Below are 24,684 nucleotides of genomic sequence, written 5' to 3'. Positions count from 1 at the left end.
ATACACGTCATTATTAGCACAAAGTAAAACACCAGACAACATAAAGTTTATCCCTTTGATCATCTCTACATGACCACGAGAATCAACAGCCATAATATAACATGGCAGCTCAGAAGTGCAGATACATGGTGCAGTCGAATTGTCCATATGAGGTAGAAATGATATTTCTTTCTTAGAAATGTAAATATGGTGACAGTATGGGATGTATGAAACTTACCAGGCCATTTCCGCTGCCAACTCTGTCAGCAAGGTGTGGGTATGCACTGACAAGCCTCTCAGCAGCTACGCGGTACAACTGTCTAGAAGGGTACCTGTACATCAGGTGAAATAATCATACAATTATTAAATGGGCAATTTTGTATTCTTTTTCCCAAGAAAAACCAGTGCAAAATATTTGCCAGTTTTAATTAAATGCTAATCTTAAGTATAATAAATGCAAAATACACATGGAAGTGATCTCAAAGACTAAAAACATTTTTCGTCTTTGTACTTCTGTTTACACACGAGTTTTGTGGAGCTGCGTCTGCTGTGCACTGTGGGAGATCACACCAGAGCTATGTAGCAGCATGGCATAGATACTACAGCCACGACAGGGTGCTGCAATGTGTCCTCTCACCAGTGCAATGCTCTGACAACTGTGTTCTGATTAGCCTCTGTGAATGACATAGCTTAAGCACAAGTGCCCATCTCGCATTGAGAGTGCGTCATGCACGGCTGAACCAAAAGTAGCATCACAAAAAAAAATTTTTAAATTCCCAAATTTTGCGCGAGGCCTTGTTAGCCCCCTGTGTAGCTTCTGGCATGCTAGTGGACATGAAAGGAGAGAGAAAACTGCATCAGTGCAACAATACCTCTAACTCTACTTATGCTTGAAGTACACAACAAATTTTGAGGCACAAGATTTGCTAGGCAACATACTTTACAGCAGTGGGCAGGACATGTAATGAGGGAAGATAACCGATGGTCATTAAGGGTTACGGACTGGATTCCAAGGGAAGGGAAGCGTAGCAGGGGGCAGCAGAAAATTAGGTGGGCGGATGAGATTAAGAAGTTTGCAGGCACAACATGGCCACAATTAGTACATGACCGGGGTAGTTGGAGAAGTATGGGTGAGGCCTTTGCCCTGCAGTGGACGTAACCAGGCTGATGATACTTTACAGTGACATCATTCTACAATTAGTTAGAAAAGTGTTTTAGGGCCCCTTGAGCACCAATTCGGAATTTTTTCCACTCTGAAATCTGCACTTGATGCTGCAATTAGTAGTTACAAGCACTTTAAAAAACTGAGTGCCAATTGGTGTTGACACATTCTGGACCAGGTGAAGTGGGTGCCATCGCAGCATTGTCATGTTGCTACATCAGTGCCCCCCTCCTCTTTGTGGCCTGCTGGTTGCCAGTGTCCACTCAGGATGTAGCAGGGGTCATAGGGTGGATGTTATCTCGTAAAGGAGGGCAGTTACCTCAAGGAGGGCAAGCAAGCTAGAACATTTCCCAGACTTAAGACCGAATTCTGGGCTCATCATAACAGAAGCAAGGTTTGGGTACGGGCTAGCTGGTATTCCATGGTATCAATCGTCACTTACAGCGCATACATAGACGAGGGACAAAAACGAGGGACAGGGCTTGTCTACGTCATCCTTTTTGTCCCTCGTCTATGTATGCGCTGTACGTGACAATTGATATCATCATAACAGTGTTAAATGGTGCACTAATACTTTTAGATAGATTCTGCTTGCTTTGGAAGCATTTCTGTGTCCTGGCACTACAGCAAGCAGAAAACGTTATCACACAGGTAGTGTATTCTGTGCAACTATATCACGACCAACATCTTATGGCAACGCTGAACACTTATGATGAAAGGTTGAGTCATTGAGTAGTCAAAATACCGAATTAAAGCTGAAAGCAATAGAAGCATAATGGAGCGCTCACCAAGCTATCTTGAAGCAAGCTGCAAACAGTTTGTTGATAATGGCACGTCGCACTGCACAATTAATTGGGACCTTTCTACGAAGCACTTCCTCGTAATGGTCAAAAGAGGGTAGTACAAAATCTAAGTAGTCCTTCTCCTTCTCCAACGGCACAGACTGTACATGCTGAACCTCCTCTGCACATTCTGTAACAGCAGTGCAAGGCAATATACAGATTGCTTTATATAGCTAAGTAACCAAAAAAATAGTAATAAGAAACACTAACATCCCAAAATGTGTGGTTTTTCCCTTTCGGTACTAATAATTTACCTAGACTGAGTCATTTCCGTGTTGCTTCCACCTCGAACAGCAAACGCAGGGCCTGCACGCTGCGAGATGCACATATATTTAACTTTTCAAACGGAAAACATGAGGCACTGCAATGTAGCTTAATGAACGAATTGTCAAGACAGTAAAGTAACTGTTTTAACTGTGCACACCCCCACCACTTCCAAGTCAAGGTCTTCATAGTGGGTGTTCATTACGCATATACCCATTAAACATACTTCCACTTCGAACCTATATTTACAGCTCAAGTGAGCTATTTATAGAACAAGGCTGAGCTTATATAGCAAGGACATGTAGAATATTGCGAGCTACGCACATAGTCAATATATGGAAACGCATTAGGCAAGTCTGGAGGCACTGTGTGACTGCTCTTGTTTGTTCACGCTACATGTAAGTATTCATAAGGTGAATGCTCTGTTAATACTGCAGTTAAAACAGAATACTACAATTTTCTGATAACCTATTATTTCTCATTACTATATTATACTATATTATTTCAATTAACATGCCTTAATTGCAAACCATTGAAACTGCTATGATGTATGTATAATTCCCTTTCCATTCTTCGACTTTTCATGCGGTTTGCTAACACTATTTATTTTTATTTTAACAATCTTTTTCACTGGACGCCTGCACATCGGTGTAACAGCCAGATAACAGTCCTGAAATTTCTGTAATTTTTTTCAATATCCTTATACTGTAATCATGCTATGAAGCCTGGATTACTTCAGTAAAAGTAAATTCATGTTACACATTCATGCAACCAGTTTAAAGTATGCATGGCTTCAGACACGAAACTGTCTGCAAGTGAAAGGATCGTAAGCAGATATGCTGGTTCCATTTAAAAGAAACTATGCAGATCCCACGTACAGTGGGAATCGAAGTCATGCGATGCATTTTGTAGGTAGCTGGCTATAGCGTCGACCCTGCGGTGGTGTGCCTCCACCAGCTCCTTGACTCTCTCAATTACTTGACGCTCATTGTGGAGTTCAGACAAGCTGGGGGTCAGAAAGAACGTGGGCTTGCCTCGTTGCTCAATCATGGAAACACATCCCCTTTCTCTGCAGCAAGTAGTACCTCTGTGGTACACGATCCTAGAGCTGCTCAAGTGAACTTCTAAAGAGCGCAATGTACAAGTTCATGAATTTCCTGACGAAGCTTCAGTTTTCCAAGAGCTTCTTTGTGTGCAGGAGCTGATAGCGTGCATGAGGGGGAAAACTTGCTATCAATTTGCTGTTCGTGCAAAGGCAGCCACCATCCGCTGTTCTGCAGCCGACATACCAGTATCTTGCGCAGGTCGTCTGGTTCAGCACAGGTAGTAAATGAGAATCAGATGCGAGAGTCGGATAATGCAGCTCGACTGACAGTAATGTTGTGACCACACGGCAGCGAGACCATGAGCACATACCCAGCAGCTCAAGTTGGTTGACACCACCAGCCCCACCGAAATAGAAGCTAGATAGGTAGATAGACACACTCAATGCGGCTAAAGTTCGCAAAGAATGCTTCACATTGAAAAAAAAAAGAATGACGTACGACAGAAACCCTATGTAGTGAAACCCACTCATCATTCTGCATTCCCAATTTACGAGGCAGGTTAACGGCATCGCTCTTACTCTTCAGTGTTGCTAGCATGGGGGCAATGTGTTTTAGGGTTGCTCAGATAAAAAAAATTGCTTATTAAATTTTCCTGCACCTTCGGAAGCAACTGCTGGAGGTATAAACACTTCTGAGGACGAGTTTATTGTTGCATCATAAAAATCTCTGTCCTTAAAAATCACCTGTCAGTCCTTTGAAAAATTAATTGTGCCTAAACAGCTTTCTGTTTTGCAAAACTGCAATGTAGAAAGCCTGGCATTTTCCAATGCCTGATACAGCTTTAAGGTGTCCAGGCAGCAAGCGAGGCAGAAAGCTGAGTGAAGAGGGCACAGGATTCTTTGAAGTATTTCTTTGGCTATTTGCGAAACATAGCTATTAGAAGAGAACTGCAAATTGAGACAAATACACAGAGAAAGGCAAGACAAGTGCCATGTTTTGCATGTCCTCTGTGTATGCGCACCATTTTGCACCCTTCATCTAATGGATACAAAATGCTGGCAAACAAGACATTGTCATCTACTAAAAAATGTGATTTTCTATACAACCTCAACATGTTTATTTTTTAACATTCTTACATGTACCTTACAAACAACTGCTGCTATGTGTGCAAGCTTTATCAGTTTTAGTATGCTGCAATCCCTGCTGCCTCTTACTAGTGCACTCTAGCCTTCTTTAATGGTTCTCCATCCTAGCTTGCTGGCTGCTCTCCTGAAAGTTATGTACGAACTATCAAACCATTAAACAATTATGACCCTTTTCACTTGATGCCAACTACGTCAACCTGTAACCGTACTCACATTCATTTCAGGGGCTATCCTCCGTGCCAATCTTATTTTGGCCTTGTTTTGGATGTTGCTGTGCATATCCAAGTCAACGTAATCTTCAAGCTCCTCGTCGTACATCTGGACCTGGCAGATAAATTTAACATTATAATGAAGAAACGAGCCTTCCGAGGTGAATGGTCCATGTTCACAAACAGTCTAATATGATCAAGGGGGAATGTATACAATGCCGCAGCGAAAATTCAAGAGCTCCAAAATTAGACACATGTGCAAGATCAAATGTGGGACAAAGTTATCTGTATAAAGTTTGTGCTGTTAACATGTGCTAGAAATCATGCAACCAAAGCCCACCCAACAGCACAATAATTTGGATAATGCTGGAATTGAAATTCAAGTAAAGAATGCTCTGTTTACACACTCGTAAACACATTCCTATATTGCTGCAAGCTTATGAAAGAGCAAAATGAAAATACGTAATGCGAAAGTATGCTAGTGTAAAAACTATCCTAAGCCGCAACAAGACTTCGCGCGCCTGAGTAATAAGTTACTAAGCGTAATTACGCATATAACTGCGCAGGTTACTCCTTATAGTTGTCATTCAAAATAAGAGTAATATTGTAAGAAACGCCACAAGTTAGAAAAGCTCAAGGAATGAAGGAGAATAAAATGAAGTCCGCATAAATCAGGTGTTCCGCTTTACACTACAAAAAGCTTAACTTTGAAAGATAATTTCGCTTTAGGCAGCACATACTGTCTTCCATTGAGTATATCAGATATACCGTGGTGCTTTGAAATAGTCAGCCCTAGAAATAATTCAACTGGGACACAACGACCCGCAAAGCGCGCCAACAGTTTGCCAGTAAGCGCGAACCGCGCTTGTGAGTAGCGCGCCTTCACGACGAACTTCTCCGTCAGTTTGGAGCCGCAAGTAATTCAACAAAAAGCCTCTTAAAGCGACAATTTCGAGTTGGATTATATAGCAAACGGGTCAGGAATTAACGTTTCGCGGGCCACACTGGAAAAGCGCGCCAACACAGTTATGCCAACATTGCAGCAATTTTAACAGAACCGGCGTCTACCAATACACAAAAGTTAAATTAAGATTACTTCCATGATCTGTCAGCGCAACGAACTATACAGGCAAAGTTCTTGCGGTGATAGATCAGGAACATATTCCAACTCGCCCAGTTCCCGCTACTTGTATAGTACATTAAAATTACTTACCAGAGTGGTGTCATTGATGTCGGTCAGAGAGCGTAAAGCAAACAGCAATTCGGCGTAGGCGCCGTTTGGCAGCGAAATCTTCTTTCTTTGGCCATCCTCCAGGATAACGAGGCAAACTGTGCCTGCCATGACTGTACGACCGCACTGAAAAGTGCGCGAGGAAGTGGCGGGCACCAGCGCGAACCGAAAGGGGCGCCTAAAGTTCCTATATCTAAAGCAAAAAATATCAAGGGACTTGGCATATAGGCGCCAAACCGCGAAATGACGCTACCACAGCGCCGCCTGCGAGAAGTATCGCAATCCGAAACTGGTGTTTTGGTTTCGATTGTCGTTTTTATAATTTCGAGTGTCGTCTGCCTTTGAACTTATGGGTCAAGTTATTTGTTGAAATTGTCGATGATGGCCTCTTTCCGTAATTCTTCCCTTTGTTAGTTCGGGCCAAACTCTGATTCCGCATGTTTAAATGCATGTAAAACGCAGAAATGCTTTTCTGCGATAACCACCGGGTCGATCTTAATGAAATTTGTTAAATTTGAGAGAAAAAAGTTAGAAAATAGTGACTATTGGAAGCAAAATTGTAATATAGGGCCTGATATTTATTTGTTTTTATTTTCAAAAATTGGTCAACTTGAAAATTTAACAAATGTAATTAATCACTTAAGCAAGTAATTATCCCGTCAAGTAATCAACGAACCGGTCATTTGATTCGTTAATTATGATTTAATTCGTTGATTAGTGTCAATGATTCGTTAATTAAGTAATTAATTTAACTTAACTTTGTTAACCGGGCGGCCAGTTGAGCTGACGTTAATTCTTGCTGCGTTCAGTTCAGACAAAAAAGCTCGACGTACATGATGTAGAATCTATTGGTACAGCAGCGTATCGAAATTTCCGTTGTTACAGCACGCAGTAACGATCGACGGCATCGTATATCGATGTGATTCTGTGCTGCGTGATTGCCGAGTTCTCGCACGTAAATGTGAGGGATGGAGGGTAAGTTAGATGCAGTGGTTCATAAACATTTGATTGGTTTCTTGTGGGGCTCTCTGCACGTGCAGTGCAGCACCTGTCGGTCGGCATATGAGAAAGAGGGGGGGGGGGTCGTCTTGATCTTTTTTTTTTATACTACAAATAACATTCTTGTTTGTCATTCTCTTTATCCGACTCTTGGCGTTGAAATGACTCCAAGATAGTGAGTTTTTTTTTATATGTAGATCAACTTCCACATCTGCAAATGGCATCCCAGTATTAAAAAGCAAGAATTGCTCGAACGAATTGGAAATTTCCATTCGGAACTAATTAGATATTTGCAATTCTGCTTTGGGAAGCCCATTGGAAAAATCCAACAAGAACAATTGGACCAATTTTTTTTTTAGCGCAGTCGAACCCAATTGGCCTCTGAATTGGACTCTTTGGGACCATCATGGAAAAAAAGTTGGAAAAGAAATGAAACCCAGATTGGCCCTCACATCAACATAATACCGATATACTCGAAACTCATTTCGAGAAGCATGTTCATGCATGAACACACACTGTGACAATTCTCTTCGCTGACAACCAATATTCACCATTTCACTATATGAGAGAGATGTCAGGTGCTATATATGTAAGCAATAATTAATTGACAAAGTGATGCCAGTGGTTCATGAGAAATAGGTAAAATTTCAAGAGAGATATTTATCTTGATGGAAAGCTGAATTGTTCTATCCAATGATCACACCAAAATACAAAGATCTTCTACTAGAAAACTAACACTATAATTCTGCTAATATTAGTATAAACTACTTTGCTGTTTCACAATATTACACATCAATTGTGTCCACTTGGGACCAATTGTCATACCATGCAACCTCCAGTGATGTCTAACTGGAACCAACTGAACTTTTCATGATGCTCAATTTGAACTAATTGGACTTTGCATGAAGCCAAATTGGAGCTTGGCCCTCCTATGATGTCTAATTGGAACAAGTTGGATCCCATTCAAAAATCCAACAGGCCTCAACAACAGGCCTTCTTTATTGGGATTGCTGCAGCTGCTGCCTGATCATTTTATGGCTTTTGTAGTTACGTAAGAGGGGAAGTTACGCTTATTCAGTAATCTTGTGTTGCAGCCAGTACATCACGCATGGACACATATGCTTGCAACCGGTGCCACCAGAGGACCCACTCCCTGTCATCTCTTTTTCGTCATTTCTGCACTTGGCATGGCACGGAGGACAACTGGAAGTGTGACTTGGAAGGCTGTGAAAAAACTTATGGGCTTTATAGCTCCTTCCGTAAACATGTCAGCCGTCACCACAATCATCTGTTCCTCCAGACAACCACAGCTGATGCATCCTTGGCACCCCGTGCTGACAACCTCGAAGAAACACTACAAACTTATCCCACCCAGCCTGTTGGGCAAGCAGCTGAACAGGCGTGCTTGGATGTTATTTTTAACACCAGTGGTCAGCGTGTTGATGTTGGCACTCCTGACAGCAGTGTTCAGTGTCCTATGGTTCTGTCTTCGTTGTTACTAAAGTGGCAAGAAGGCAGGCAGTTACCCGAGAGCACCTTGAATGAAGTTGCGAATGATATGATAAACTTCATTTCAGAATTTAGAGCAGACTTCAATGCAACCACTATTACAAAACTTGAGCAGCTCAGAACAAAAACAGGCCGAGAAAACTGGTGGAAAACTTCACATACGTTTGTTCCTCCACAAACAGTACACCTTGAAGATCAAGGTACTTCTGACAGCTATGAATACATTCCAATTTTGGAAACATTAAAGGCTGTCTCAAGTGCCCATGACATTTTCCAAACAAATCGCAAACCTTCTTCAACTCTTCTACAGGATGTGTCTGATGGCATGTACTTCAAGGAGCACTGCTTGTTCAAGAATGCCAGCAATCAGAAACTTTTTGCTCTACAGCTGTACTTTGATGAATTTGAAGTCTGCAATCCCATTGGAAGCAAGCGTGGAAAACACAAAGTCTTGGCTGGATATCTAACAATTCTAAACTTGCCACCCCGATTTCGCTCGAAAGTTGACAGCAAGCACCTTGTTCTTCTTGTGAAAAATTCCACTGTAGCCAGATTCACATTGCACAGAATTGTCCAACCATTACTTGAGGACATACGGCAGCTAGAATCCCAAGGAGTTGCGATTGATGGAGAACTCGTTAAAGGCTCTCTTCTTTATGTCTGTGGAGATAACTTGTCTAGCCATCAAATTGGCGGTTTCCGAGAATGCTTTTCATCGGGGCCAATCTGCCGTTTCTGCTTGGCAAAGAAAGAGGACATCAGTGAGAAGTGGAATGAAGAAGAGTTTATCATTCGAACACAGAAAATGCATACTCAACATATTAATCTGTTGAAGACTGATTCAAGCCTCAGCAATGTTTATGGCATCAGTGGTGAAAGCTGTCTAAGTTCACTTCAGTCATTTGATGTGACGAAAGGCCTTCCGCCTGATGTTATGCATGACCTGTTCGAAGGAGTCATTCCGTTTGCCATGAAACACATCTTGCGCCACATTATGTCATGCCGTGTGTTCACTCTTGATCAGCTAAATGAGAGGCTTAGCTCATTTCCCTTGCAAGGAGGGGAGAAAAAATCACGACTACCTCCTCTGTCCTATCACTCAGTGTTTGGCACATCAGCCATAAAAGGTTCTGCTGCTGAAAAGCTTTGTTTTTTTCGGTTCTTTTCACTGCTTCTGGGCGGTGTAGTTGCAAAGGGAAATGCTGCATATGATGTGTACCTTGCATTGCGTGCAATTGTTGACATTGTACATGCACCACAACTGTGCTGTGGTGCAGCTGCGCAATTGCAAGTCCTCATTGATGATTTTTACATTGCATTTAGAGAAACCTTTCCAAATGTAAAAATCATTCCGAAAATGCACTATATGATCCATTACCCCAGGCTTATTCTTTTGTATGGTCCTCTGTGCAAGTTGTCCTGTATGCGTTTTGAGGCAAAACATCAATTTTTCAAAACAGTTGCAAGGAAAACTCGTAACTTTAAGAACATTTGTGGAACCCTGAGCCGCCGACATCAGATGCAGTTCATGTACTCATTAACCCAACCACTAGAATCTGTGGCTACTACAGGTAGTGCAAGAATGGACATAAACTCACTACCAGACCTTTTGAAGGACAGACTGCATGAGCTTGACATGCATATGGCAGATGTGAACAGTTTGACTTCTGTCAAAGTGTGTGAAAGAAAAATCAATGTGGGTTGTATACTGCCACTCTTTGTACCAGATGATGACCTTCCACACTTTGCCCAGGTTGTGTTGATTGTGTCCTGTGACCAGAAATATTTTCTTTTCAGTTCAATTTTTGAAACAAAGTATTTTGACGACCACATGCATGCTTTTGTCGTGGAAAACACGGCTCACAATGTCATAGTTGAAGACACTGCACATGTGTTTTTTGACCCACTGTACCTTTACAAGGTGAGGAACACAAACTATGTCAACCCTCGCTATGCTTTCTTCACTAGTGCAGACTGACGACTTCTAACAAGAGAATAAAATAGGCAGCTCAGGTCTTGTAACCAAGTACCAGTGACAAACGAACATACAGAGCGGTGTTGCAAGTGGCTTGAACTAGCGAAGAACACTCCTCTTTGCCACATTTTCATTTAATTCCAAATATTTTGTTGGGCCAACCAGCTTGGATTCAGATGTCACCTAATTTGGTTTGTAGTAAATCACACAACGCATAAACAAATGCAATTAGTTCAATTCAAGCAGAATGACGAAGTATACTTATTACAAAGATGACTACGCATTTTGGACAACCTTAAATCAGTTTAGTTATGCTATATTTTTCAAGCGGACAAATTGAAAACAACAAAGTTAGTGTCAACTGTACCCAGCCAGACTTCAAAGAGATGTGATAGGGGTAAGTGCCCTGAAAGTGCGCATTACAGATGAAGTTCACATTGAGAATATACATATAAGCATTACACAGCTGTGAGCAACTGTGCATGTTTTAAAGTATTTTCTTATGTTAGACTTTTGTGGTGACTTGTGCAGTTGATGAAATGGTGCTTCTACTCATTAATCTCATTAATGCATTGAAATGGATGTACAATGCATTGTATTGCATTTTACAGCAAAAAAGGTGCCAAATAAAAGGCATTACTGAAGTGCAACATGAGCATATTTGGTTGCTTTCATTTGTCAACTATGTTCTGTAATTGCAGTGCTTTTACTCAGCAGGATGCATTGAAGAACTAATTCATGCGTATTCATAACAATGCTTAGTGCAAACAGGAAGACACAAAGAGAAAGGACAATTGGCAATACTGTCAACCAACATCTTCAGTACATCACACTTCTATACTTACTTCTAAAAGTTTTTATAAGCTTCCTTAATCTTTGTAAGTAGGTATAGAAGTGTGCTAGACATAAAAATACATTCCAGACATAAAAAGCATGAGTGGAGAAACTGCCATTACATCGCAAAGATCAAGGGAGTGATATCAAACAGAAGTTTCTAGTAAACAAAATGCAATGTTGTGCAGAACAACAGCAGCAATAAATCATAGTTTTAACTGGCACCTTTATTATGTCACGGTTCTAGTTACAGGAACCCAGACATAAGAAGCGCAAGCATATTCTGATCAAAGTAATCTACAAAAAACGCTACAGGCAATTATTGGGCAGGAGTACCCTGGATCCATATCGATGTACCTTTGAGTCGAGCTTGCCAGGTGCACATCTTGCAATACCCTGTTAGGTGCCAGGTCGTTTGTGTCAGTAAAGACTGCTCAGATGCTCCTCCAGGTGCTCATTAATGCAGCGGCCAGTCTGGCCAAAGTATATGTTGCGACATGATGACGGAATTTTATAGGCTATTCCAACAGCACAGTCTACAAACTCGGCATGTTACTTTTTGCAATGCAGTTTCTTAATCCTTCGTGACACACTGCTACAGAACCTCGACAGCTTGAGAGGTGAAGAGAAATTAAGTGCTACATGGTGCCTGATTGCCATATTCTTCCACTTATAAACTATCCAATAATGGTGCTGTTTCTCGGCACATTTATGTCCTATTCTTTGTGTTTATTAGAATATACCATATAGGGTTTTCAAGCGGTGGTTTGTTACCATGGGCATATACCAGCTGTAAAAGCCAAATTTCACAGTGGAGCTGTTTACTAAGAGTTCCACAAAGGTTTTCGTATGGTGGCATGCAGTCACATTGCCAATATCAACTTGTAAGTGCAACACAACATGGTGTGGAACTCTCAATTTGCTTTGGAATGGAATGATCAATTGCTATGAAGAAAAGTTACCATGCGTATAGCTCATTCAAAAAGAAAACAAATTATTTGCTCATATATTTAACTAGTATTTCATAATTTTTGTTCTTTGCATTGTGTAATTTTGGCTTTGTGGTGGATGACACCAAGATGTTTGTAATAAGAAAGCAAGAAGCTGTTAATGTAATGCAGGCTACATGACTAACAACAACTAGGCACAGCCTCTTTCTATTGAAACCTAAATTGAGACTGTCATTAACAAAAGCCAGCCAAGACTCCACTTATAGGCGGCAGCAACTGCTCTTGCATTCAAGCGTAGTTGTGGCTTGCTGTACTTAATGATGGCTTTCACACAAGCTGTGTGTGAGTGAGCCCATGGCTGACCATTCCTAATGACGGATCCCATGCAAGAATTGCTGTGTTGCTGTAATGCAGGCTGCATGGAAGCCATCACTAACAACAACAAGCCACAGCCTCTCTCTATCACAACCTGAATTGAGACTGTCATTAACAAAAGCCAGCCAAGACTGCACTTACAGGTGGAAGCAACTGCTCTTGCATTCGAGCATAGTTGTGGCTGGCTTTATTTAATGATGGCTTTTACGCAGGCTGTGTTTGAGTGAGCCTGTGGCTGACCATTGTTAGTGGCTGCTCCCATTCAAGAAGTGCTGTGTTGCTGTAACGCAGGCTGCATGGAAGCCATCACTAACAACAACAAGCCACAGCCTCTCTCTATCACAACTTGAATTGAGACTGTCATTAACAAAAGCCAGCCGAGACTGCACTTATAGGCGGAAGCAATTGCTCTTGCATTCGAGCATAGTTGTGGCTGGCTTTTCTTAATGATGGCTTTTACGCAGGCTGTGTTTGAGTGAGCCTGTGGCTGACCATTGTTAGTGGCTGCTCCCATTCAAGAAGTGCTGTGTTGCTGTAATACAGGCTGCATGGAAGCCATCACTAACAACAACAAGCCACAGCCTCTCTCTATCACAACTTGAATTGAGACTGTCATTAACAAAAGCCAGCCAAGACTGCACTTACAGGTGGAAGCAACTTCTCTTGCATTCGAGCATAGTTGTGGCTGGCTTTTCTTAATGATGGCTTTTACGCAGGCTGTGTTTGAGTGAGCCTGTGGCTGACCATTGTTAGTGGCTGCTCCCATTCAAGAAGTGCTGTGTTGCTGTAACGCAGGCTGCATGGAAGCCATCACTAACAACAACAAGCCACAGCCTCTCTCTATCACAACTTGAATTGAGACTGTCATTAACAAAAGCCAGCCGAGACTGCACTTATAGGCGGAATCAATTGCTCTTGCATTCGAGCATAGTTGTGGCTGGCTTTTCTTAATGATGGCTTTTACGCAGGCTGTGTTTGAGTGAGCCTGTGGCTGACCATTGTTAGTGGCTGCTCCCATTCAAGAAGTGCTGTGTTGCTGTAATACAGGCTGCATGGAAGCCATCACTAACAACAACAAGCCACAGCCGCTCTCTATCACAACTTGAATTGAGACTGTCATTAACAAAAGCCAGCCAAGACTGCACTTACAGGTGGAAGCAACTGCTCTTGCATTCGAGCATAGTTGTGGCTGGCTTTTCTTAATGATGGCTTTTACGCAGGCTGTGTTTGAGTGAGCCCGTGGCTGACCGTTGTTAGTGGCTGCTCCCATTCAAGAAGTGCTGTTTTGCTGTAATGCAGGCTGCGTGGAAGCCATCACTAACAACAACGAGCCACAGCCTCTTTCTATCACAACCTGAATTGAGACTGTCATTAACAAAAGCCAGCCGAGACTGCACTTATAGGCGGAAGCAATTGCTCTTGCATTCGAGCATAGTTGTGGCTGGCTTTTCTTAATGATGGCTTTTACGCAGGCTGTGTTTGAGTGAGCCCGTGGCTGACCATTGTTAGTGGCTGCTCCCATTCAAGAAGTGCTGTGTTGCTGTAATACAGGCTGCATGGAAGCCATCACTAACAACAACAAGCTACAGCCTCTCTCTATCACAACTTGAATTGAGACTGTCATTACCAAAAGCCAGCCAAGACTGCACTTACAGGTGGAAGCAACTGCTCTTGCATTCGAGCATAGTTGTGGCTGGCTTTTCTTAATGATGGCTTTTACGCAGGCTGTGTTTGAGTGAGCCCGTGGCTGACCGTTGTTAGTGCCTGCTCCATTCAAGAAGTGCTGTTTTGCTGTAATGCAGGCTGCGTGGAAGCCATCACTAACAACAACGAGCCACAGCCTCTCTCTATCACAACCTGAATTGAGACTGTCATTAACAAAAGCCAGCCAAGACTGCACTTATAGGCCGATGCAACTGCTCTTGCATTTGAGCATAGTTGTGGCTGGCTTTTCTTAATGATGGCTTTTACGCAGGCTGTGTTTGAGTGAGCCCGTGGCTGACCATTGTTAGTGGCTGCTCCCATTCAAGAAGTGCTGTGTTGCTGTAATGCAGGCTGCATGGAAGCCATCACTAACAACAACAAGCCACAGCCTCTCTCTATCACAACCTGAATTGAGACTGTCATTAACAAAAGCCAGCCAAGACTGCACTTATACGCGGAAGCAACTGCTCTTGCATTTGAGCATAGTTGTGGCTGGCTTTTCTTAATTAATGATGGCTTTTACACAGGCTGTGTTTGAGTGAGCCCGTGGCTGACCATTGTTAGTGGCTGCTCCCATTCAAGAAGTGCTGTTTTGCTGTAATGCAGGCTGCGTGGAAGCCACCATTCAAGAAGTGCTGTGTTGCTGTAATACAGGCTGCATGGAAGCCATCACTAACAACAACAAGCTACAGCCTCTCTCTATCACAACTTGAATTGAGACTGTCATTACCAAAAGCCAGCCAAGACTGCACTTACAGGTGGAAGCAACTGCTCTTGCATTCGAGCATAGTTGTGGCTGGCTTTTCTTAATGATGGCTTTTACGCAGGCTGTGTTTGAGTGAGCCCGTGGCTGACCGTTGTTAGTGCCTGCTCCCATTCAAGAAGTGCTGTTTTGCTGTAATGCAGGCTGCGTGGAAGCCATCACTAACAACAACGAGCCACAGCCTCTCTCTATCACAACCTGAATTGAGACTGTCATTAACAAAAGCCAGCCAAGACTGCACTTATAGGCCGATGCAACTGCTCTTGCATTTGAGCATAGTTGTGGCTGGCTTTTCTTAATGATGGCTTTTACGCAGGCTGTGTTTGAGTGAGCCCGTGGCTGACCATTGTTAGTGGCTGCTCCCATTCAAGAAGTGCTGTGTTGCTGTAATGCAGGCTGCATGGAAGCCATCACTAACAACAACAAGCCACAGCCTCTCTCTATCACAACCTGAATTGAGACTGTCATTAACAAAAGCCAGCCAAGACTGCACTTATACGCGGAAGCAACTGCTCTTGCATTTGAGCATAGTTGTGGCTGGCTTTTCTTAATTAATGATGGCTTTTACACAGGCTGTGTTTGAGTGAGCCCGTGGCTGAGCATTGTTAGTGGCTGCTCCCATTCAAGAAGTGCTGTTTTGCTGTAATGCAGGCTGCGTGGAAGCCACCATTCAAGAAGTGCTGTTTTGCTGTAATGCAGGCTGCGTGGAAGCCATCACTAACAACAACGAGCCACAGCCTCTCTCTATCACAACCTGAATTGAGACTGTCATTAACAAAAGCCAGCCAAGACTGCACTTATAGGCAGATGCAACTGCTCTTGCATTTGAATATAGTTGTGGCTGGCTTTTCCTAATGATGGCTTTTACGCAGGCTGTGTTTGAGTGAGCCCGTGGCTGACCATTGTTAGTGGCTGCTCCCATGCAAGAAGTGCTGTGTTGCTGTAATGCAGGCTGCATGGAAGCCATCACTAACAACAACAAGCCACAGCCTCTCTCTATCACAACCTGAATTGAGACTTTAACAAAAGCCAGCCAAGACTGCACTTATACGCGGAAGCAGCTGCTCTTGCATTTGAGCATAGTTGTGGCTGGCTTTTATTAATAATGATGGCTTTTACACAGGCTGTGTTTGAGTGAGCCCGTGGCTGACCATTGTTAGTGGCTGCTCCCATTCAAGAAGTGCTGTTTTGCTGTAATGCAGGCTGCGTGGAAGCCACCATTCAAGAAGTGCTGTTTTGCTGTAATGCAGGCTGCGTGGAAGCCATCACTAACAACAATGAGCCACAGCCTCTCTCTATCACAACCTGAATTGAGACTGTCATTAACAAAAGCCAGCCAAGACTGCACTTATAGGCAGATGCAACTGCTCTTGCATTTGAACATAGATGTGGCTGGCTTTTCATAATGATGGCTTTTACGCAGGCTGTGTTTGAGTGAGCCCGTGGCTGACCATTGTTAGTGGCTGCTCCCATGCAAGAAGTGCTGTGTTGCTGTAATGCAGGCTGCATGGAAGCCATCACTAACAACAACAAGCCACAGCCTCTGTCTATCACAACCTGAATTGAGACTGTCATTAACAAAAGCCAGCCAAGACTGCACTTATACGCGGAAGCAACTGCTCTTGCATTTCAGCATAGTTGTGGCTGGCTTTTCTTAATGATGGCTTTTACGCAGGCTGTGTTTGAGTGAGCCCGTGGCTGACCATTGTTAGTGGCTGCTCCCATTCAAGAAGTGCTGTGTTGCTGTAATGCAGGCTGCGTGGGAGCTATCACTAACAACAACGAGCCACAGCCTCTTTCTATCACAACCTGAATTGAGAGTGTCATTAACAAAAGCCAGCCAAGACTGCACTCATAGGCGGAAGCAAGCAACTGCTATTGCATTCGAGGATAGTTGTGGCTGGCTATTCTTAATAATGGCTTTCACGCAGGCTGTGTTCGAGTGAGCCCATGGCTGACCGTTGTTAGTGACAGCTCCTCCATTCTGAAAGTAGTAGGACTCAGTTTTTTTTTATTCACGAGAATAGTACAAACGATTAGAATTTTTAAATGTAGCACGCTTCCGCGTGTACACACTGCTGCCAACGAGTTTTCCTGTTTTCATACGCCTTGAGGTACGCCTGGACCGGAATGCTGTTTAGCTTCATCGCGACAGCATGTTGAACCGCCTCTATCGATTCGTGATGCTTCACTTTGAGCGTCGATATTATTCTCGGGAATAGAAGAAAAGACTGGCGGGGCCAAGTAGAGGCTGTAGGGCCGCTGAGGCAGCGTTGCCACCTTGTGCTGGGCAAGGTACTCCACTACGTGGAAAGCTGTGTGTGTCTTGGCGTGTTGTCTTGGTGCAGCCGCCAATTGTTGGCGATGGCTGGGCGGGCACGAACAATGCTTTTTCGCAGTCTTTTGAGGACTTCCACGCAAAAAAAAACTGCATTAACTGTTGGTTCGGGGTGGTACTAACTCTTTGTGGATGACTGCATGCATGTCGATCAAAAAGGCAAATGAGCATGGACTTTTGCTTGGATTTGCTCATGCATGCTTTCTTGGGGCGTGGGGAAGAAGGGGTGTGCCATTCTGAGCTCTGCCGCTTGCTCTCCGGGGCGTAATCAAACACCGAGGTCACATCACCAGTCACTACATTGTCCAAAAAGTCGGGGTCCTTATTCACATGGTGAAAAAGATCCTGGCAGATCGCTCTCCAGTTGCCTTTTGCTCCTCTGACAACACGATCGCGGCATGAAATTCGTGTACACTTTCCTCACTGTCTCGATCTCATAATCTTGGGTTTTAGGAATGCTCAAGTCATCAGCAATCATTGTGATACTAATTCTACGATCACTGTTTAGTAAATTTTGCACTCGCGACACATTTTCATTGGTCTTGATGGTCGAAGTGCGTCCGGAGCGGTCGTAGTCTTCCATTCTTTCCCTACCTTCTCAGAACAGCTTGTGCCACTGAAAAACGCCTGATCTAGCCATGACAGCATCACCACAGGCCTCCTTAATCATGTTGTGAGACCCTTCGTCCATTTTACCAAGCTTTACACAAAACTTGATCGCGTATCGCTGCTCCAGTAAAGGCTCCATGATTCTCGATCCGTAACGAGGCGTTTCGACAGGGGTTCACAGTACAAGCGACCTGTAATGGCCGAGAGCCGGCTGCCGATTTTTCCCAGCGTTCCCAATATCCCCCTTCACCGATCCTGCGCGCACAGACCGCCTCTCGTCCGCCCGTTCGCCAAGGAAAAAGCCGGTCCTACTACTTTCAGAACAGATCCTGTATGCAAAATGTGCTGTGTTGCTGTAATACAGGCTGCATGGGAGCCATCACTAACAACAATGAGCTACAGCCTCTCTGTATCACAACCTGAGTTGAGACTGTCATTAAGACAAGCCAGCCAAGACTGCACTTATAGGCGGCAGCAACTAACTGCTCTTGCATTCGAGGATAATTAATTTGTGGCTGGTTGTTCTTAATGATGGCTTTCACGCAGGCTGTGTTCAAGTGAGCCCGTGGCTGACCGTTGTTAGTGACAGCTTCTATGCACGATGTGCTGTGTTGCTCTAACACAGGTGGCATGGGAGCCATCACTAACATCAAGGAGCCACAGCCTCTCTCTATCGCTGCCTGCATTGAGACTGTCATTAACAAAAGCCAGCCAAGACTGCACTTATAGGCGGCAGCAACTAACTGCTCTTGCATTCGAGGATAATTAATTTGTGGCTGGTTGTTCTTAATGATGGCTTTCACGCAGGCTGTGTTCAAGTGAGCCCGTGGCTGACCGTTGTTAGTGACAGCTTCTATGCAAGATGTGCTGTGTTGCTCTAACACAGGCGGCATGGGAGCCATCACTAACATCAAGGAGCCACAGCCTCTCTCTATCGCTGCCTGCATTGAGACTGTCATTAACAAAAGCCAGCCAAGACTGCACTTATAGGTGGCAGCAACTAACTGCTCTTGCATTCGAGGATAATTAATTGGTGGCTGGTTGTTCTTAATGATGGCTTTCACGCAGGCTGTGTTCAAGTGAGCCCGTGGCTGACCGTTGTTAGTGACAGCTTCTATGCAAGATGTGCTGTGTTGCTCTAACACAGGCGGCATGGGAGCCATCACTAACATCAAGGAGCCACAGCCTCTCTCTATCGCTGCCTGCATTGAGACTGTCATTAACAAAAGCCAGACAGGACTGCACTTATAGGCGGCAGCAACTAACTGCTCTTGCATTCGAGGATAATTAATTTGTGGCTGGTTGTTCTTAATGATGGCTTTCACGCAGGCTGTGTTCAAGTGAGCCCGTGGCTGACCGTTGTTAGTGACAGCTTCTATGCAAGATGTGCTGTGTTGCTCTAACACAGGCGGCATGGGAGCCATCACTAACATCAAGGAGCCACAGCCTCTCTCTATCGCTGCCTGCATTGAGACTGTCATTAACAAAAGCCAGCCAAGACTGCACTTATAGGCGGCAGCAACTAACTGCTCTTGCATTCGAGGATAATTAATTTGTGGCTGGTTGTTCTTAATGATGGATTTCATGCAGGCTGTGTTCGAGTGAGCCCATGGCTGACCATTGTTTGTGACAGTTCCCACGCAAGGTGTGTTTCTTGCAAAGCAGCTACTAATAACGTATACTGCAATGTTACTCTACAAAAAGACCTGCTTATAGTGACTGGTGATTACTTGCATATAGGTACACTTTATACAGTTTCCGTGGGGAGAAGTTTATTGATGTTTGACATATTATACCGAAAAAACGTAGCATATTATTAGAATATGTAAAATGCGAATGTATTTCTGCAATTTAGGCAACAAATATTATGGCGCTTATGATTTGCATGCGTGCACAATGAATAGCAGTCATCAATTAAAACAGTTAGTAGTACATCTTTGTTATTTAGGCGAACGTCGAGTACTCTGAAATACGCGATCTAGCTTGCAAGCTGTGTAGGCGCCACGGCGACCCCAGTTAGCCTTGTTTTCGAATGCGCGACAAGGTTCGCATATTAGAAATTCAAGTTTAGCGCACCGCCGCATTTTCGCCGCGCCCACATTCAGAATGCGGTGAATAACGTGCCTTAGGGTAACGTGAAAAGCTATCGTCGCTCCGACATTGACGGCACTATAGACACTGCAACTGTCACGGCAAACTTCATACCACTTGACCACGAACGCATATGTTTGAGGATTATTGCGCGAAACAAGTTTCTCAAAATATTTGTTGAACAAGTCACTCTATTTATACAATGTAGTACATTCTTTATTCGGCAACACGTAGGTCAAGAAAGGGAAGAAAAGGAAAGCATATCGGCCATGCGAGTACATGTACTGATACGATAGTCCAAAAGTTATCACTCATTTGCTCTCATCATGTTGTTGCGCAGGCTCACGAAGGTAGCAATCGTAGTTACCTGCGCACGAACGAATCCTTATATGCGAGTCACGGCCACGGCATCTGCCAGATGCGCTTCGTTCTACAAAAGACTGCACTACACACCACTCATCGCCACGTCTTTTCGCCACAATATCCACTTCCATGTAGAAATTCACTTGCAGATACTCCAGGTGGCTTCACACTTGGTTGAAAATTTTATACCGAGTGCCTTAAGAAGCCTGTAATTCGACGATAATAATAACAAATGGACTAAGTCGCTCAGCAAGCTGACCCGCATGTTGACAGTGCAGACTGCAGTCGGCTGGGGATGATTCTCTCCGCTCATTGGTCCACGCATTGGTTCGCACGCTGGCACGTGACAGAAATTATCTGTTCAAGGTGGTCCGGGCAATGAAATTACGGATAAAGGCCGTCGGACGTAGAGCCTGACACCGGTTCTTCACCGTGTTTACAATTGCCGCTTACGTGCAACACCTGGGTGGAAGACCGCCGCAGAGGGTTGAATGGGCATATTTTTAAGCTCCCATTATAAACTGCGTGCGGTCCCTTCCTTAGAAACGCCCGTTTCACCATTACGATACTCCGATTCCTGGGGACCCGAGAAAAATGAAGGTTTCAGCCCATTTTACTACATTTCGTGGAGGTACGCATTTTGGGCTCGGGAGGTAAAAGGGGATGTCAGCTGCTAAAACGCCCATATGGGCTAATTTGTGTTTACAGTGTAGGGCAAGGTCTTGCGCTCCACACAGTGGCGCCTGTGCATGTATCTAGGAGGCTCTGACGAGCAACACTGCACTGGACGTGTATTGTATTATGTGTGTCGCATAGAAGTTGTTGTAGGAAAGCTTGCAGGGCGTCTGCAAGCAGTTGTTTGTTTGTTATGCTTGTGAAATTAGGCTTGAGTGGCACAAAGAGGCATACATGGCAATGATGATGACAAGCCATGGCACATGGTGCCACATCGCACATAGCCGCAATAGAGGATGCACCGAGGATACGGTTGATGGCTGAAAACAACATTGAAAGCTGTGATAGCATCCATGCCAACCGAAACGTGACAATGTCACGTACTTTACGTATTAATAACTTCCAGTATTCGCAGGCGCCCGACGCATGTATAGTAGTACTGCAACTGGGCAGAAAAAGAGAATTCACTCATACCTTGTAGGTGGCGCTGCGTCATTTGTCTCGTTACATCGGTTGCACAAGTTTCGTCCTCGGAGTATATTTGAAAGTTTCAGGTGGGACATACAAAACGAGTCATCGTGCCCTAAAAGCATGAAGCCTTAACCACGGCAACTTCCCTCCTCACCTGTTGTCTAAATATTTATTTACATTGGATGCAGAAAATGGTGGCGAAGACTTCAAATTTGAAGGTTCTCAGAAATACCATGCTACAGTCACTTCAAGCTTGGACGCTGTCATACTGCACCATAGAAGGAAAGAAATGTAACTGCTTCACATATTACAAAGAAAAAATAAAGAATGTGTACCAAGAATATCGAAATCAAATATATCGAACCTTTCAACTACCACGAACAAAGACAAGAATAGCTTAAGCGTTAGGTCAAACAATTGTAAATAAAAGATCTCATCCCGGCATGTATTTTAACTTAAAGGAAAGGCTCAGAATGAGGGTCTTTCTATGTACGTAATTAGATTTTCACAACAACCATTACTATCTCATACAGAAAGGAGGCTGCGTATATCACAACGAAGAAAATGTCAAATCTTGTAAACCCGCCGTGGTTGCTTAGTGGCTATGGTGTTGCTCTATTAAGCACGAGGTCGCGGGATGGAATCCCGGCCACGGCGGCCGCATTTCGATGGGGCAAAATGTGACAACACCCGTGTACTTAGATATAGGTGCACGTTAAAGAACCCCAGGTAGTAGAAATTTCCGGAGTCCCCCACTACGGCTTGCCTCATAATCAGAAAGTGGTTTTGGCACGTAAAACCCCGTAATTATTTAAAACTTCTAAATCTATTCCACACTATTCTTTCTGTACTATCACAAATTATTTGCGATAGTACCAAAATCTTTTTAGTATTTTTAGACAACCGAACCCTCCCCCCTAAAACACCACCTGATCGCCGAATAAGTCGGAGATACAAAAGCTACAGAAATACACAGCAGACGATACGACAAATTCCTTAAGTTGGGAGTTACGCCTGATAGGCAAGTCATTCCGAAAGTCCAGACCCTGCGAATACTGGGGATGTGGCTGCAGTTTAACCACAAAGCAGACCACGCGGTCAGACTTTTTCCGCAGCCACTTCCCTGATGAGTCACATGATCACCAGACTGCCAAACAACCGAAAAAGGCTCAGGGATGAACATACTTTAGAGGCTGGTACGAACCCTCGTCGTCAGCAGCACCACGCATAGTCTGCCGCATCGGCACCTCCTTCAATGACAAATTCAGCAGGTAGAGGCCATATCACAGAACCATTATATAAATTTAGAGAAAGGAAACTGCACGTTACACAGAGCAACGGCAATAAGAGTAACGGTGGCGTTGTGAACTGAAGTGTGCAACCGAGAGATGGCGCTAGCAAAATCAAAATTAATATCGGTATGTAGTGAGCAATATGGCCGCTATGGTGGCTGGTGGGGTTCGCTGCGCTGCTCGCTCACTGGCTTCTTTGTTATTGCTTTCGTGGCGTTATTCGTGTGTACGGGGCTGTAATATGGCTACAGATACCTTTATTATGTCGTCAGGTGACCGAGAGGCTTCAACCGGCAAAAAAAAATGGCTGTGGCTTAGGTAAGGTTAAGCCCAGGATGCGAAGCATACTAGCCTTTATTTTAGTTGTTGAACCACTGTTTAGCGTGGTGAACTGCTGTTGCTTGGCTATATTTGGTTCGGCTAGACCAAGAAACAACTCATGCGTTACTCTGCTTCGCCTTGGACGCCCCGCATTGGACGCGGTGAGCGTCGAGCAACGCAGCGTTCGGCGCGGCAACGAAATGTGCGCCTGAGCAAGCGACGCACGCCTGTGCCTTAGAAACAGCTCGTTTCTAAGGCAACACCGCATTCACTAGAGGCGCTTTTGTGCCCCTTTGAAACATCGTACTCGTGGCTCAGTGGTAGCGTCTCCGTCTCACACTCCGGAGACCCTGGTTCGATTCCCACCCAGCCCATCTTGCAAGAGTTGAGCCAAAGCCACTTCTCCTCTGTCGTGACGTCACCGTGTCACGTGGTATTCAAGGCGACACCGCCGCGCCTGAGGAGCTGGGTTGAGCTCTCGTAATATGCTTCGCATAAAAGACTTCAAACGAGTAAGCATACATTTTTATTGACAATAGTGTATGAAGGAGTACATGCCCGCAATTTTCGTACCGGTCACGGGAAGTTAATGCTGTCGGTCACTGAGTCTACAACATACAGAAAGACAGAAAGTTTCTATTGAGTTTTCTCATATTGTCCGGCTAAAGCTGGAAGAACGAAGCTGCAGACAACGATATTTATGCTAGGCTACCCTCGTACAGTGCTGCTTGACGTGTTTCATAGTATATTGTCTGCCTTCAACGATTTCAGCTATGTTTAAAAAAAGAGAGCCATAAAAATTGCTTTGCAAATATGTACTGCTAACAAGAAAAACTCGAGTTGCAATGTTCTATTGTTCTCTCAGCACGTAGGCGAGAGGCACGAAGTGTAGGGGGAAATAACGTTATGCTAAATTTTACATCGCACATTGTCTGCTTTTGATATTTCTGCTGCGTATTTAATGTTCAGGTGTGGTAGTAAAGGCTTCGACACAAGTTGGAGTACACGTAGGAAAGGGAGGAACGTTGTGGATTCAACAGGGCTTACAAAGACCTCTGCAAGTGTTCTGTAAATAAACAAGGACACTAAATAAATATTTTCACAGATACTTGGAAAATTAAATTTGCGGTTTCACGTTAGAGAAACATGTCGATTTTTGTGTTCAAACACGTCAAAGAGATTGCAAGGGGATGAACATTTTAGCTGAGTAAGAGAGGTGAGCAAGGGAGCCTTCAACCTGCAGCCAACGTTTCAACAAGCAAACATATCTGTGAGGTTCATGAAAAAGACGAGTTCTCACGCTGAGGCTGTCCTCGCTCGTCCACTGTTGATTGGCTGAATGTTAAGCCGAACTTATTATGCGAGTAGATTTCAAAAAGGTTTTGGGAACACGCTGCTCAGGTTGGTCATCCGCGGTTTTTGGGACAATGAAAAAATGTTTATACTGTTTTCTCATGCCTGAGAAGCGTGGAGTAGGCTGGTTCTGTGCATTAACCTTTTCTATCTATCTCTTAGGATGCAGGGCAGGCTAGTTATT

General features: G+C 44.0%; 1 protein-coding gene and 1 long non-coding RNA gene across 2 annotated transcripts in view; one reads left to right on the top strand and one right to left on the bottom strand.

The window, feature by feature from the left end:
* LOC135913576 (GTP-binding protein Di-Ras2) overlaps positions 1-24,684 on the top strand; it is a 432,585-nt gene that overhangs the window by 43,704 nt on the left and 364,197 nt on the right. The window lies entirely within an intron of this gene.
* On the bottom strand, positions 2,243-5,987 carry LOC139049736 (uncharacterized). The gene is made up of 3 exons (XR_011508548.1): positions 5,861-5,987; positions 4,652-4,762; positions 2,243-2,296 (listed from the first exon to the last, which is right to left on the bottom strand). It is a non-coding gene; the product is annotated as an uncharacterized lncRNA (long non-coding RNA).

This window comes from Dermacentor albipictus, chromosome 9, assembly GCF_038994185.2.
Source record: "Dermacentor albipictus isolate Rhodes 1998 colony chromosome 9, USDA_Dalb.pri_finalv2, whole genome shotgun sequence".
Classification (NCBI taxonomy): Eukaryota; Metazoa; Arthropoda; class Arachnida; order Ixodida; family Ixodidae; genus Dermacentor; species Dermacentor albipictus.
This window is presented reverse-complemented; position numbering and strand designations above follow the sequence as displayed.